The sequence below is a fragment of the Myodes glareolus genome, chromosome 2 (assembly GCF_982192425.1).
Source record: "Myodes glareolus chromosome 2, mMyoGla1.1, whole genome shotgun sequence".
NCBI classification, from domain to species: domain Eukaryota; kingdom Metazoa; phylum Chordata; class Mammalia; order Rodentia; family Cricetidae; genus Myodes; species Myodes glareolus.
The window spans coordinates 82807553-82825381 of record NC_142027.1 but is presented as its reverse complement, the minus strand read 5'-3'; the positions used below and the strand labels follow the sequence as shown (position 1 = coordinate 82825381).

At 37.0% G+C, this 17829-nt stretch overlaps 1 pseudogene across 1 annotated transcript in view; it reads left to right on the top strand.

The window, feature by feature from the left end:
* The first annotated feature begins 1652 nt into the window (after positions 1-1652).
* Positions 1653-17829, top strand: part of LOC146895575 (immunoglobulin lambda variable 6-57 pseudogene) — a 30079-nt pseudogene continuing 13902 nt past the window's right edge. The window contains exons 1-2 of the transcript XR_015735417.1: positions 1653-1801; positions 1909-2243. The product of XR_015735417.1 is annotated as an immunoglobulin lambda variable 6-57 pseudogene (transcript). The remainder of the gene's footprint in view (positions 1802-1908; positions 2244-17829) is intronic.

Below are 17829 nucleotides of genomic sequence, written 5' to 3'. Positions count from 1 at the left end.
ATGTAGAGGACCTATAGATGAGGTTATCTGTAATCCTAGTTGAAAGAACCCGAGGCATATAACTAGTGTGCTGGTAGGTAATTGTTTAGGGAATTTCCAAGGTCATCTTCTGGCATGGATAAAGAATTTAATGGCTAGGAAAAACAGATGAAGTTGTAGAGAAGGGGACAGTGACAGTTTTATGCATTTAGAGTTAAAGAAGAAAAAAATGTCTGTTGAACAGACTCTGGCTTTGGTAATTTACAGGACCTCTGAGTGTCCCTATTCTCTGACAGCTTCTGTGTTGATGCGTAAATCTGTGATTTCTAGCTGTTTCCCCTTGAAGATTTTTCTAGGAAGAAGGCATGACAGTCTCAGGAAGCCTGCTTTTACTTTTCTTGTCTAAGCATGTTCCTTTAACCTTACTTCAATACCTTTCCTGGAAAATGGAGTTTCATCCACACATACTTTGCATGGACGTGCTTATGCCCATTAGAGAACAGTGATGGGCTGATCTGGATAGGACATTGCTGTCAGCAATAACAAGTCATTCAGAAATCACTGGTTCTCTCCCCACACTTGCACATGTAGTCACACCAATGAAGAATATTCCCCATGTGCTCCTCTGTGGTCTACTTCTTGTTCTTTGATCCCATTTACTAAATGAGTAGTGAGCTCATAACTCTATTTCGTACTTCTTATTTTATCCTAGTGGAGTCATTGTCAGGAGAAATACATTTCTACCACAAAAAAATTAAAGATTTCATAGACAGTCATTCTTAGCATAGCAAAAGGACTCAGAAACTAAATATATTCAAGTCCAACAACGTAGTCTCAGCATATACAATTTTATATGTTGCTCTCTGTTGATAGATTATTAGAACAGTGTAAATTTTCAACTGTTAAACTAGGGATTCTCTTAGAATTCACATTGAAAATTTCATCAGCTATAAATTCACTGTTTCATTGGACCTAATATGCGGACAGCAGGTGGTAGTCAATCATTTTATTGTCCATGTATGAACTCTTGCTTCTGTGATAACAAGTGTGTCTGGGTATCTGAGGAAACCTGAAGCATCTGATTTCTTAGTGCTCGAATTACAGGAGGGGATGAGCTGTCTGAGAAGGTTGCTAGGAATGAAATTACTTCCTCTACAGAAAAAAAAAAACACGCTTACAGCAAACACTGCTGAAATTCACTCTTAACTCCAATAACCTAGTAAATTCGTACATAGAAATGACCACCATTGACCACCATTACAATATCAAGAGTTCAAAATAAGAGGTGTGCCTCTCAAAGTATTTATTCCCTGTGCAAAAATAAAGTGGTTTACTCACTGCCTCAATTGCTCAATTGACATATACAGAATCATATTAATGGATAATTTCCTTTCCACTCAGAGTCCAGATAGGGATATGTGACTTCCCAAATTATCTCACAGTTTGCAGAGGGAGGGAACCTAGAAATTGCTCACCTGATAGAAAAACATGGTTGCATGAGGAGTGTTGTTTTTCTAGTTCCTGGTATTTTCCCTTCACTTTCAGGTTTTTGTAACCTGCCACTTGGTGGAGCTCGTGTCCTCTGCATGTGTAGTCTTTGCACTTCTCTGTGACACTCAATCTGAAGTAATAGGATGGTCCTGTACATCCCAAAGAAGAGGGGTATTTGCATGGAGCCAGCGGAACAGCATATAGAAACACAGAGACAGATTAAAAGGGGCACCCAGCTCTAGTCAGATCACTGAACTCAGAAAAAAGAGTCTGGGCGTCTTCACCATGTCTTGGACTCCACTACTCCTCATCTTCCTTCATCATTTAACAGGCCAGTGGACTTAAATAATTCTGGGAGAGTAAATGTTGCTTGGAATGTTGTTCCTTGTGAATGAGATTTCCTTGCCTTTACTGATTTTTATTATCTTCCTTTTACAGGGACATGTGCCCAGTCTGTGCTAACACAGCCAAATTCTGTGTCTGGGTCTCTTGGGAGCACAGTCACCATCACCTGCAAGCGCAGCAGTGGTAACATTGGAAGCTACGATGTAAACTGGTACCAGCAGCACTTTGGAAGTCCACCCACCAATATGATCTATGCTTACAATCAAAGACCATCTGGGATTCCTGATCGGTTCTCTGGCTCCACTGACAGCTCCTCCAACTCAGCCTCGCTGACCATCACTGATCTGAAGATTGAGGATGAGGCTGACTACTACTGCCAGTCTTATGATAGTAGTGGTTATAAACACAGTGGTGAGAATTATGGGGAAGTAAGACAAAAACTCCCAAGAGCACCAGCTGTAAAATCACTTGAGAAAAAGACTATTGCTATCTTATGTCTCCTGCCAAAGTACTGCTATTGGGATTGCCACATCATAATTTCCTCTAGATTCAGTGCAAGATTCTACTTTCTCCTCCCTCATATGGGTGGCTGAGCTTTTTACACATATAGGGTTGATCCAAGGAGTACGAAAGGTTAAAAACAGGAATTTCTGAGGGCAATATTACTGACGTTTATGTCACAGATTTCTTACATGTGTGATGTGTTTTGCATCATTTGTGACCATGAGTCATTTATATATTTTCATGTTTTCCCTCCTTTATGACATCCCTAATTCTTTGTAGTGCAAAATTTCACATGGGAAGCAGCACACTTGGATGAACCCACTGTTTCAAGGGAATGTTTGGTTAAGTCGACCCTTTTTGACTCTTTTTTATTTCATTAAGGCATAAGAATGATGTTTTCACCTCCCCGAGATTTTGTCCACCATTGCTAAGCAAAATAACAGTACTGAACTCAAGTGATTATTCTGTTAATAAGGTCATATGTTAATGAGGGCAAATCCTGTATTATATAACTCTGTAGAAGACTTAACCAAGATCTATAATGTATTGTTAAGGGAAACCAGTGTACAAGGAAATGCTAAAACCTTCATATAGTAGACATGCAAGTGTAATAGAGTTCCTCCATTTCATGCTATCCATCTGTTAAGCTCTGAGGAGCATTCTATTGTCATAGTGAAAAATGACAAACAATCTCAGGGAAGACTCATATATAACTTCAAATACTGTATTAATAATAGTTTTATCACTGGATAGTATGGCTCAAGCTTTTAATCTCAGCACTTAGGAGGCAGAGAAAGGTGGATTTCTTTGAGTTCAAGCCTTGCATGGTTTTCAGATTAATTTCCTATGCAAAGAAATCTTATCTCAAAAAAAAACTAAATAGATATAGATTGTCTAAGTTCAGGTCAGAAAACCAAGTATTGATTAAATACAAAGTGCATCACATTTGAGCGTATATTGAATGGCAATGAGAATGGAAACAGATGGGTCAAATAAATGAGTAAACTTTTTCTTATCTTCTGATTTATTTTACTAACAGAATGAAAACAGTGATTACCTCAAAGAGATGGATTACTCACTCATCCAATTTCTTCATAATAAATTGTCAATTTAGTGAAATTTTATATTTTCTGAATTAAAAACCATTATAGTATATATTTTCCCCTTTCTAGCATATTATCCATCTTTGTGATAACGATAATGACTTCCTTTTGGGAAAAGTGAGGAAAACACCAAGAGTAAACTGAGGCAATAATGTAAAAGTCGGAATTAGAAAGGTAATGCATGCAATTAATTACATGCAATCACGTCTTCTGCTGAAATTGTGACAGTGAAGGAAAAGTAAACTGAATAGTTGAGGATCACTAAGGAGGGGGACAACTTGGAGAAGAACTTTTTGTGTTAAAAGAGAAAAGGACACAACTGAGATATCTCCAGCGTCAGGGATTTCAATGAACTTTGACAGGGCATCATGAATGGACAGTAGAATCCTGTTTTTTCACAAATGTGGGTGCCTTTTCATTTAGTGTATAGATGGGCAGAATTGAGAAAACATTCTGGGCTGGGTGGTGGTGGCTCATGTCTTTAATTCCAGCACTCCAGAAGCAGAGGCAGGCATATCTCTGTGAATTTGAGGCCAGCCTGATCTACAAGAGCTATTTTCAGGACAGGCTCCAAAGCTACAGAGAAACCCTGTCTCAGAAAAAGAAAGAAAGAAAGAAAGAAAGAAAGAAAGAAAGAAAGAAAGAAAGAAAGAAAGAAAGAAAGAAAGAAAGAAAGAAAGAAAGAAAGAAAACATCCTGGTGGATTTTTTTCCTTTCATGACTATGACGAATCCTTTCCACATCCTTTGAATATTTTTGGTTAGAAGACTATTTGGTATTATGGTAACTATACCAGATTTCTTCTTAGATCCATTTGATTGGAAAATCTTTATCCAACCCTTTGTGTAACACAATGTTTTTCTTTGAGTTTGGGGTGTGTTTCTTGTACACAGCAGAAGGATGGATCCTCTTTTCATAACCATTCTTTTAACCTGTGTCTTTTTGTTGAAAAATTGAGTCTATTGATACTGAGAACTATTAATGAATAGTGACTCTTTATTTTATTGTTCTGTTGGTGGTAGTAGTAGTGGTAGTAAGGTGTGTGTGTGTGTGTGTGTGTGTGTGTGTGTTTGTGTGTGTGTGTGTGTCAATTTGAGTTTTTCTGGTATGAGATTATCTACTCTCTTTGTCTTTTTTTATGTTACTCACTTTCTTGGATTGCTGTTTCTCTTCTTTTGTCTTCTGTAGTGCTGTATTTGTGATTAGACATGGTTAAATTTGACTTTGTCATGAAATAATCTTGTTTTCTCCATCTGTTGTGATTGACAGTTCTTCTAGGAACAGTAATCTGAAGCATCCATGGTCTTTTAGAGTATGCAAGAAATCAATCCACACCTTTCTGACTTTTTGGGGTCTCTAATTCTCATAGATCTTACTTTCTATGTTACTTAACCTTTTTCCCTTGTAGTATTTTAATAGTTTTTTTCTTTCTGTTTTCTTTTAGTTTTGAGTTTTTATGCTGAATATTGATTTTCTTTTCTGATCCAATCTACTTAGTGTTCTATGTACTTCTTGTACATACATAGGCAGGTCCTTCTTTAAGTTAGAATTTTTTCTCCTATGATTTTGTTAAATATATTCTCTGAATCTTTGAGCTGGGATTCTTCTTCTTCTATTTCTATGATTCTTAGGATTGATATTTTTATAGCCTCCCTGAATTTCTTGGTTTTTTGTGCTAGGGATATTTAGGGTTTGCATTTTCTTTTACTGATCTACCTGTTTCTTCTATTGTCTCTTCAATCCCTGATATTTCTCTTTCCAACTCTCAAATTCTCTTGTTGGTGATTGTATCTGTTTGATTTTCCAGATAATCCATTCCTAGAATTTCCATACTTTGTGTTTTCTTTATTATTTTTATTTCTATTTTTAGATCTTGAAGAGTTTCCTTGTTAGTTTTTCTCTTGATTTTTGGGGGGTCATTCTTTTAGAGATTTATTGATTTCCTCCATTTGATTGATTGTGGTTTCATATACTGGTATCCATCTGCTGCAAAGTGGTGTTTACATGATGAGAACAAGAACTACACTTACTTGTGGATATATAAACCAATATTTATGATAATGTTCGGATAATTCTTGCTTAGTAAAGTATATTTCCAGGTTGACCTCCAAGATCCATGACTGCTTCAGGCCTATGGAGGTGGGTAGGATTTCTGTATCAGGAATGATTTTCCTCTTGTTTAGTGCATATCTACAAAGTATGTATGCCACTGTTGTGCCTCCAGAGATATTGTGACATGTTGGTCACTATTATTATTCATAGGTATAATACTTGTATAAAACTATGCATTGTTTCCATCCTTTGGAAGTTTGCAAGGTACCTTCTGGCAGAAAAAGGCTAATCTGCCATGATGATGCTTTCACATCAGTTATAGCTTAGGGACTTCTGAACCCTGTCTGAGTGCATGGTTTTCTCAACAATAAGGACTTACTACCACCTCCATTGAGCAACCAAGCACAATAGCCATATCCAATAATGTTTTGTGAGTCTCTTGGATTACTCTCAACAATGACATAATGTAGGGCTTCTCCTGTTGTTATTGGGGTTTTTATTAGATGGTCTTTGAATCATTGTGGTAGCATTGTCAGTTCAGATAGGAAAAATTCCTGTAAACTACCTTTGTATTCACTAAGTAAAATCCATAAGGGTATTTTTAGCTGATAGTAAATAGGTTAATTCATTAAGACAAAGGACTAATCTCCAAAAAGTTATAAGAACTCAAGGGACTTGTCATCAAAGTATCAAGTAATCCAATTAAAATGTAGAATACAAATCTAAGCAGAAAATTATCAAATAAAGAATCTCAAATTGCTGAAAGATACTTAAGCAACTGTTCATCATTCTTAGCAATCAGTGAAATTCAAATAAAAAAAAACTCTGAAATTTCATCTTACACCTGTCAAAATGGTTAAAAATAAAAACATAGATGACAGTTTATGCTGGAGAGGATATGGAGTAAGGAGAGCATTCCTCCATTGCTGGTGGGAGTAAAAACTTGCAAGCCATGTATATCAGTATGTCAGTTTCTCATAAAATTGGGAATCAATCTGCCTCAAGGTCCAGAAGTACCATTTGTGGACATATACACAAAAGAAATGCACTCATAACCCAAGGGCATTTGCTCAACTGTGTTCATAGTGGCATTATTTGTAATAATCAGAACCCGGAAACAACCTAAATGTCCTTCAACCAAAAAAATGGATAAAGAAAATGTGATGGGATGGCAAAATAAAATATTAAGTTGCAGTTAAAAAAAACTGACAACTTGAAATTTGCAGGCAATTGGATGGAACTAGAAAAAGAAAGAAAAACATCCTGAGTAAAGTAACCCCGACCTAGAAAGACATGCGTGGTTTGTACTCACTCATAAGCAGATATTAGAAGTAAAGTAAAGGATAAACAAATGCAATCCACAGTCCCAGAGAAACTAGGTAGAAAGGAGGACACTAAGAGAGACACAAAAGGAGGACCCCAGGAAAGGGAAATAGTTAAGATCTCCTGGGTAAACTAGGGAGGGGTAGAAGCAGGAGATGGAGGATGGAAACCTGAGAGATCAAAATGACAAAGTTGTGGGAGGGACAGAGAGGGAGAAGAATGAATGAAATATCATGAGCCATTACAGGTTTAGAGAGAAATCTGGTGCTAGGGAAACTCCCAGGGATTAATAAGGTGACTCCAACTAAGACTCCTAGGAATAGTGGAAAGGATGCCTTAACTGGCCGTAACTGTAAACAGATTAGTAACCACCCTAACTCCCATCATAAAATCTACATTAACTGATCAAAGAAGATGCAGTGATCCACAACCAAGCATTGGCCTGAGCTCATGGAGTTCAGGAAACCCACAGAGACAGCAGACCTATGCTAGAGGTATTTCAAGGACTCTGGACTGACACTTGGGGAACCTGCATGGGACCAAACTAGGCCTTGTAAATGTGGGTTTGGTATCGTGGCTTAATCTTTTATAGGGGAAGGGGTGTCCTATCAGTGATACCAGAAATTATCCCAGGTGCATGAACTGACATTTTGGAGCCCATTCCCTATGGTGGGTTATTTTCCCCATCCTGATTCTGTGTGGGACTGACTAGCTCCTGCCTCAAATTGGTATCCCAGACTTTGGTAACTCCCAAAAGAAGGCCTTATCCTTTTTGAGGAGTGGATACAGTTGGCAAGTAGGAAAGTGGAACAGCAAAAGGGAAGGGGAGGGGGGAACGGGAGGGGGGGAACTTGGGTTGAAATGTAAAATAAAAGAAAAAAATAATTAAACAGAAAATATTTTCCTGCCATTCTTATGTCTATTTTATCCTCATCTCATTCCCCATATATATATATCTTCCTTCCTATCCCTAGTTAGAGCTCTTCACATTTTCCTATTTCCGCATTTCCACCATTAGATCACTTACCACTTCCTCCTGTACTGTTCCTCTACAATCCTATCCTGACTATGGTCCATTTTCGATTTCCCTGTTTCTGAAGTTACTCCAGTTTATATACTTACATGTTCAGTTATTGGATAAGGTGGTTTATTACATTTATCATTTTATATATGTTGAAAATCTTTGTATTTCAGGAATAAAGTCAGCTTGATTATCGTGGATAATATTTCTCATGTATGTCTCTATTCTGTTTGCCAGGATTTATTCGGCAGTTTTGAATTAATGTTGATCAATGTTATTCTTCTTAATTTTTGTTGTTTTTTGGTATTAATATGATACTGGCTTCATAAAAGAAGCTTGCAAATATTCCATCTGTTTCCATTTTTGGTTCAAGAGGGAAGTGTTGTAGTTATTCTTTGACAGTTTAGTATAATTGCTTTATCGGGGCCTGATATTTTTATTTTTACATGTTTACTTATCTTCATTTATTTTAAGGCTGGAAGACATTTTGCTGTTATACTTTACTTATTTGAGATACTTCTGTTTAGGTTTTGATTTTTTGTTTAATTTATAATGTTTGGATTTAATCTAAAAATTCATCTGTTTATTTTAGGTTTACCAGCTTATTTAAGCATAGATTTTTTTAAGTATCCCCTCATTGTATTCTGAATTTCTTTGGTTTTGTGATCATATTTTGAATCAGCTGTTTCTTTATTTTTTTGTCTATGGGTTTCATCTACTCAAAGAATCAGCTCTAAGATTAGTTGATTTATTTTATTCATATCTCTTCTTTCCATTTTCTTAATTTCTGCTCTGATTTCTTTTATTTCTGCCACTGTAATCCTTTGGATTTGCCTAGTTATTGTGTCCCATTTATTTTGAGTTGCATTATTGCCCAATTTATTTCATGCTCTTTTTGACTTTTCAATATACTCAGAGCTATAAATTTTCTATGTTGGTCAATTTTCAATATGTTCAAGAGGTTTCATTTTGCTGTGTTTTAATTTTCATCTAGTTCTAGAAAATTTTTAATATTTTATTAATTTCTGTATTGATCTATTCAATATAGTGATGAGTTCTTTAATGCCCATGATTCTGTATTTTCTAAAGTATCTCTCAATTTTAATTTATATTGTATTATAGCTAGAAAAAAGATAAGAAGTGATTTCAATATTTTTCTGTTTTAAAGATTCATTTGTGCCTGAGGCATGGAGAAGTGATCCATTTTAGAAGAGTTACCACATGGTACACAATAAAATGTATATTTATTTGTGTTCTGTGTAGAATGGTCTGTTGATTTTGATAATGCTACTTATTGCTTTTTACTTATGATATCTTTTAATTCCACTGATTCTCTTTATCTTTTTTGTTCTTATGGGCTGATAATAAAGTTCTTATGGGGCATTGAAATTACCTACTATTTATGATTTAATGTGAATCAGTTTCACTAAATCCAGTAGTATATTTTTATTTAATTTAAATACATTATTAAATATTTTCATTTTATTTTCTTAAGAAAAATTAGGTTCCTTAGCATTTTGTACATATATGTTTAGAAAAGTAATGTTTTCTTGGTAAAGCACTAACTTTATTAAAATGAGAAACTAGTAATTTCTAATGATTAGTTTCATTTTGAATTCCATTTTGTCAAATATGAGGACAGCAATGCTTGCTTGCTTGCTTCCTGATTCCATTATATTAGAGTATTTTGTTCAACTTTTTGCTCTAAAGCAGTGCCTATCTTTCAATTAAGATGTGTTTCTTCATCGTATTGAGGGAGGTAACCGATACCCAGAAAGAAAATGTTATAATTATTGACTCAATGGTGGCTTTTAGACATATAGCGAAGAAAAATCAGCCTATAATTCACAATTCCAACAACACAGACACCAAAGAGGATTCTAAGAGAGACATACAAGAATCTAATCTACATGGGAAGTAGAAAAGGCAAGATATTCTGAGTAAATTGGGAACGTGAGGATCATGGGATTGTTGACTGAGTTTGCTGAGAAGCCAAGGGCTGCAGCCATTCAGTTCTAAAGAAGCACACAGAGGCCTACATTAATTATAGACTGGTTGATCTCTTACCTCAGGCTTTCTTATTAACTAACTCTAACATCTTACATTAACCAATAATTCATGTCTGTGTTAGCCACGTTACTTGGTACCTTCATCAGTGAGGACTTCTCATATTGCTTTCTCTACATCTGCATTACAAGTGCTCTCTAAGCCTTTCTTCTGCCCCAAATTCCTCTAGTCTGGTTGTCCTGCTTATACTTCCTGCCTGGTTGCTGGCCAATCAGTGTATTATTAAGCCAATATAAGTGACGAATCTTTAGAGGGCACAAGACCATTGTCCTCTACATTTCCCAATTTTTTTCAAACAAGAACTCCAAATAACATCTCCTTTGTTTAGCTGTTTTTCCTTCCCATTATTTATAACAATGTATAACCAACACTCGAAAAAGGACAAGCAACCATAGTCCAATTTTTGGGATTATGTGCATAGTTTTCTAGGCTACTTTCTGGTGATTGGGGCTCTGATAATCTTATGAGGACCTAAAGAAAATTTAGGATTATCATCAAGTCCTGAGAGGAATATTCTATGATGCTTGATTATCTCAGCCAGCAGTCTGGAAGCTCTTCTGGATTTAGAACTCAGAGGAAACTCCAATAGAGGTCCTCAGAAAAGTTGGATCATCTGGGCCTTCCTCTCCTAATGGAGATTTTTCAGACAGTCTTTCTTGACAAAACTTGATATTTCTTAACACAACATGAACCTATAGATTCTCATTTCCCATGGAATCAAAATCAAAACCTCTTCTCCAAAGTAACATATTTTTTACTTAAATTTTGAAGTCAAGGCATTTTCAAAATATGATACATATGTTATGTTATGTATTGATCCAGCAGCATTTATAATCAAACGTCTTTTAGAAGCTGTTGCTCCTTCCTCAGCCATCAAACAATTCAAAGATAACACAAGAACGAATAATATCCATATTCTTTGTATATCTTCCATTGGAATGTGGCTTTATTTTAGTTCTATTTCTTTTATTTTGAATTTTTGCTTTTTTGAGACAGGATTTCTCTGTGTATCTTTGGCTGTTTGGAAACTCACTCTGTAGACCAGGCTGTCTGACAGCTCAAAAAGATCTACCTGTGTCTACCTCCCAAGTCCTGGGATTAAAAGTGAGTGTTAGCACACCCAACTTACTTTTTTAAAAAATAATTTATCCTTTTTATTTTCTTTCTAAGCCTTCATATGTTTTTTAACACATGGTAAACCATTTAAAGTTATTTTTTTTCAACCAGCCATAAATTGGTCAAGCCATCTTTATTTATACATCAAAACAAGGATATTTTTCTCAGTGTCTATGAGGAACATAAAGAAGAAATAAATTTCCCCCAAACTTATATAAAAACAACTTTTAAATCAAAAGCAGGCTTTACACATTTAGGGTTAATCCATAGAGCAATTCAAAATTGCTCTCATGTATCAACTGAAACAGGGTTCTACTGCCCATGAATGATGGGAGTCCATTCAAATGCCTGATGGTTGAGGCAACTTAGTTTTGTCTTCTTTCTCTATTAACACAAACAGTTCTTCTCCAACTTGTCCCACTCCATGCTGATCCTCAACTGATCTGTTTACTTTCTCTTCACTTTCACTGTTTAAGCAGAAGTCATGTTTTCACATAATCAATTACATGTTTTACATTCCTAATTCCACTCTTTACATTATTGCCTCAGTTTACTCTTAGTGTTTTTCTCATTTTTCTCATGAGGTATTCATTATCAATATCAGAGAAATGGGAAAGATGCCAGAAAGGGGAAAATACATACTATAATGTTTTATAATCCAGAAAATAGAAAATTATATAAAACTGAAAAGTTGTGATGAAGAAATTGGGTGAGTGGACAATCCATCTCTCCCAGGAAGTCATTGTTTTCATTCTGTTATTAAAATAAATCATAAGTAAAAGTTTACTCCATTTTTTTCACATCTATTTTCCTTCTCACTGGCATCCAAAAAATGCTCAAATGTGATGCACATTATATTTAATCACAACTTATCTTTCTGATCTGAAGTTAGAATATATATATATATATATATATATATATATATATATATCTTTGTTCGTGAGAGACAAGTTTTTTGGTATCAAAATTTACTCTGAAGACCAAGCAAAGCTTAAACTCACAGAGATCCACCTCCTTCTTCCTTGCTAGTCCTGGGACTAAAAACTTAAACCATATTACACAGTGATAGAACTATTATTAATACAGTATTTGGGGTTTTCTTTGGCTCTTCACTGAGCTTGCTTTGCCACCTTTCACTATTCCAGAATCCTGCTCTTCATAAATTTACAGTTGATGTATGGTTCATGAAATTGAAAAGTTCTATTATACTTGCATGTCCACTGTATGAAGGTTTTACATTTACTTGAACAATAGGTCTCCCCTTAACAATGTATTATATACCTTGGTATGGTTTTCTATATAGTTGAATATCCCAGGCATTGTCCTCACTAAAATATGACCATATCCATATCATCAGAACAGTCACTTGAATAAAGCAATTATTTTGCTTAGCAATTGAGGGCAGAAACTCAAAGATACAACTTCATCCGTATGCATTAGTGAAATAAAAGAAAGTCAAAGGTAGGGACTCCTTAACAGATTAGAACAACTTTTAGAAATATATAATTTATCAGAAATAGATCCTATATAGGATTCTATATAGGATCTATTTCTGAGAAATAAATAATGGAATATTATTAATAAAATGTTACTTTGGATATGCAGATTGCTGACAAGTTTTTTGTGGTATGTAGAACTGGAAGGCAGATGATCATGAAGGCTCTAGGAGAATAAACTAGACAGTTTGGAATGGACCCTTCTTCTGAAATTGACAGTTGTGGAAGGCATCATAATTTCATAATAAAGGATAGTAGAGCTAGAGAGAAGAAAGAAGAAGATAGGAACAGGGGAATGAAGGGAGCAGTAAATCTAAAAATTGAATGATTGGAGGACTTAGCTATGACTGTGGAATGAGTCCAGCAGTAGAGAGTAGAATCTAAGGTTGAAGAGAGGAATCTTAAGAAAATATGCACTATACCTCCAGGGAAGTGTCGAAATCATTTTAGAGAGAATACAAGAGAGAGAAAAACCCTTCCCTGTATCACTCATTCACATCAATCCAAATGTGTGGTGGATATATGCTATGAGATGATCTGTAGAATTCTTTTTTGCTTGAGGGAGAAAATTATTTTGAGTCAGTTCTGTGAAGGGCTTTCTGCAGTAGGAAACATGTCAGAGGTGGAACCACTTCATCAGTCAGGCTGTCAACAGCGGAGGGAGAAGTTTGCTTTACACAGGAATGAAAGAAAACAGCTGGAGTGACCTGGGAGAAGCCCACAAAAGAGATGTCTTTGCTGGTTGCCTAGGGAAGATGCACTCATTCTATCTAGTTCTGGAATATAGGAAGACCAGAAATCCCCCCATTTCACAAACTATATATCCTGGTTTTTAGGAAAGCACCCAAATATCTATAGAAGAAGCTAGATCACCCTTTGATATTTCTTTCAATCACATCTGTTTCTATTCTTGTGTCTATGCCATTCAGACCCTCGGTGCTTCCACTCCAAGTGATTATTATCAGGGTTGCGATCACTCTTATTGCATGGGTATCACTGGACCAACAAACTCTGTGCCAGCCTTAACCTGGCACATGCCTTTGGCAGGATAAACTTTAAGTCAAACGTTATGTGGTTGCTTTGGTCTCACAATTCTTCCATTTGAAGACTTGCCTGGTTACAGGAGATGGCAAGTTCATGTTACATATCTGCTACTGGTAGGAGACTTAGCTGGGATCATCTTTGAAGATAAATTCCTGGGAGTTTGTTTGCATCAGGTTTATTCGTGATCCTAAGAAGTAACCCTCTTTCTAGTCATTTATTTCAATACTCTCCTCCTGCTTGATCACTCATATATCTATCCCCACCCTTTCTAGGTTCACCCACAAAATGTCTTCTATATTTCCTTCCAAATCAAATCTGAGTGTCTCTACTTAAATCCTCCCTTTTACCTAGCCTTTCTGGGTCTGTGAAGGGTGGTTATCCCTTTCTTTACAGTTAATACCCATTTGTAAGTCAAGAATAGCATGTTTATCTTTCTGGGTCTGGGTAGCATCAGTTAAGATAATATTTTCTATTTTCATTCACTTGCCTAATAATTAAATGTCATTGTTTTAAACACCCAAGTAATACTTTATTGTGTAAATGTAGCATATTTTCTTTACCCATTCTTCAGCTAAGGAATATGAATGGTGTTTCCTGTTTCTGGCTATTACAAATAAGGCTGTTGTGGGACTGAACGAGGACGTGATCCAACAAGATTCTCTGAATGTGGCTGGATTCTCTGAATGTGGCTGGCCCGGAGCCTTTCTGAAAAGCCATTGACAATGACACTGGGACTTGCTTCCTCTGCATATACTGGATTTTGGCGATCCAGTGTGTTTGGATTCTCACCTTCCCTGGACCTGGAGGGAGGGGGGAGGAACTTGAACTTCCCACAGGGCAGGAAACCCTGACTGCTCTTAGGGATGGAGAGGGAGGAGGAGAGGGAGTGGGGGGAGAGGGAGGGTGTTGGGAGGAGGGGCAGAAATGGAAACTTTTATAATTTAATAAAATAAAAAAAAAACAAAACAAAAAATAAATAAAATTTATGTTTGTTTACATAAAAAAACAAATAAGGCTGTTGTTAACATCGCTGAGCAAGTATTCTTATAGTATGATTAAGCAATGCTTGGGTATGTAAATAAAACTAATATAGCTGGATCATGAGGTAGAGGAAGATTGACTCCCAATTTTCTGAGAAATAGACAAATTAATTTTCAAAAAGACTGTACAAGTTTGCACTACCAACAATGATTGAAGAGTATTCCCCATGCTCCACATCCTATTCTGCATGTACCACCACTTGTGTTTTTGATCTTAGACAATTAAACAGGAATAAATTAGAAACTGAGTCATTTTGGTTTGCACTTCTCCGATGACTAAGGATGTTGAATATTTAAGTGTTTCTTAGCCATTCCAAATTCTAAGGTTGAGAACTATGTGTTTAGAACTGTACACAGTTTTTAATTGGATTATTTGCTGTATTCTATGTTTAGTTTGTTGAATTTGTTTATTTTAGAGATCAGTCTTCAGTCAGATGTGGTTATTAATTTTCAGTGTTAGTGTTTGTGTTATTGGTGTTGTATTCAGGATGTAGTCTCCTATACCAATGTGTTCAAGACTATTCCCTATTTTCTCTTCTATCACTTTCATTGTGTTTGGGTTTCTGTTGAGGTCTTTCATCTACTTAGAGTTGAGCTTTGTTTGGGGTGATTGATATGGATCTATTTGTGTTCTGCTACATCATGATATACAGTTCCTCGAGAACCATTTGTTAAAGATGCTTTCTTTTTTTTTCATCTTACAATTTTTTCTTCTTTATCAAAATTAGATGTCCACAGGTATGTGGATTTGCTTCTGGGTCTTTGATTCTATTCCCTTGATCCACCTGTCTTTTTTTATAATTTATTTATTTATTTATTAAAATTTCCAACTCTTCCCTGCCTCCTTTTTCCCTCCCCCTCACTACCTCCCCCTCCTTTTTTAGACTTAAGAGCAGTAGGGTTCCCTGTCCCGTGGGAAGTCCAAGGTCCTGCCCCCTCCATACAGGTCTATAAAGGTTAGCATCCAAACAAACCAGGCTCCCACAAAGTCAGTCCATGCAGCCAGAATCAAAACCCAGTGCCGTTGCCCTCAGCTTCTCAGTCAGCCTTCATTGCCAGCCAAGTTCAGAGTGTCCATTTTGATCACATGCTCCAACTCTCCCAGTCCATCTGGCCTTGGTGAGCTGCCATTAGATCTGTCCCACCGTCTCAGTGGGTGGACATACCCCTAATGATCCTGACTTTTTTGCTCACTTTCTCCATCCTTCTGCTCCTCATCTGCACCTTGGGAGCTAGGTCCAGCGCTCCAATGTGGATCTCTGTCTCTATCTCCATCCATCGCCAGATGAAGGTTCTATGGTGATATGCAAAATATTCATCAGTATGGCTATGGGACAAGGCCAGTTCAGGCAACCTCTCCTCTGCTGCCCAAGGTACAACCTGGGGACCTCTCCTTGGACCTGGGAACCACTCTAGGATCACGTCTCTAGCAAATCCTAAAATGGCTCCCTTAGTTGAGATATTTACTTTCCTGCTCCCATATCCATCTTCCTCCATCCCACCCATCCCATTCCCCCAAGCTCTCCGGAAACCTCCCTTTCTCCCTTCTCTCTACCTATCTCCCCTTACATCCACCCCCACCCCGTGCACCCAAGTTTTGCCTGGCAATCTTGTCTACTTCCAATATAGGAGGATAACTATTTGATTTTCTTCAGATTCTTCTCTAGGAGCATGAATTATAGGCTCAAAGACCTTTAATTATGGCTAGAATCCACTTATGAGTGAGTACATACCATATTCCTCTTTTGGGGTCTGGGTTACCTCACTCAGTAAAGCGTTTTCTATTTCCATCCATTTGCCTGCAAAATTCAAAATGTCTTTGTTTACTGCTGAGTAAAGCTCTAATGTGTATATGCTCCACACCTTTTTTAATCATTCTTCTATTGAGGGGCACCTAGGTTGTTTCCAGGTTCTGGTTATTACAAATAGTGCTGCTATGAACATAACTGAACAAATTCCTTTGTAGTATGATAGGGCCTCTCTTGGGTATATTCCTAAGAATGGAATTGCTGGGTCCTGAGGTAGGTTAACTCCCAGTTTCCTGACAAACCACCACACTGATTTCCAAAGTGGCTGCACAAGTTAATATGACATGACTTTTATTACTATAGCACTGTAGAATAGCTTGAAGTCAGGAATGGTGATACCTCTTAAGGTTATTTTATTGTACAGGTTTATTTTAGATATTCTGAGTTTTTTATGAAGTTAATTATTGCTCTTTCAAGATCTATTAAGAATTCTGTTGGGATTTATTTATTTATTGCCTTTTTAAATGTTCATTTATTTATATCTATATTTTTAGTGATCAGTAAAAAAATTTAATTTTGTTTTTTTATTTATAATTAATACTATTCAAAATTTCCACTTTCTCCCCTCCTCCCACTTCCCTCCCTCTTCTCCACTCCCCCTTCCCCTCCTATCCTAAGAAAGGGCAGGGTACCCTGCCCTAGGGGAAGTCCAAGGCCCTCCCCACTCCATCCAGGGTTAGGAAGGTATGCCTCCAGATAGGCTAGTTACCAAAATGCCAGTACATGCAGTGGAGACAAATCCCAGTGCCATTATCATTGCCTTCTCAGTCTGCCCCAATTGTCAGCCATATTCATTTGGTCCAGTTTGATCCAATGCATGTTCAGTCCCAGTCCAGCTGGCTTTGGTGAGCTCCCATTAGAAAAGGCACACTGTCTTTGTGGGCAGACCAACAGGTCATGGTCCTGAATTCATTGCTCATATTCTCTCTTCTTCTGCTCTTCAACTGGACCTTGGGAGCTCAGTCCAGTTCTCCAAAGTGGGTCTCTGTATCTATCTCCATCTGTTGTCAGATGAAGGTCCTATAGTGATATTCAAGATATTCATCAGTCTGACTACAGAAAAGGCCAGTTGAAGCACCCTCTCCTTCACTGCCCAGGGTCCTAGCCAGGGACATCCCCGTGGACACCTAGAAACCCCTCTGGAGTCAAGCCTCTTGCCAACCCCAAAATTGCTCCCTTAATTAAGATATCTTCTTCCCTACTCTCATATCTGTCCTTCCTCCATCTCTACCATCCTAGTCCCTCAGGCTCTCACTAACCCTCTCCTTCTCCCTCCTCTCTCACCTTCACCCCTCTCTCCTTCCCACAACCCTACCCCATGTTTCCAACTTTTGCCTGGAGATCTTATCTGCTTCCAATTTCCAGGGGGATCTATATATGTTTTCCTTTGGGTTCACCTTATTACTTAGCTTTTCTAACATTGCAACCTATAGGCTCAAT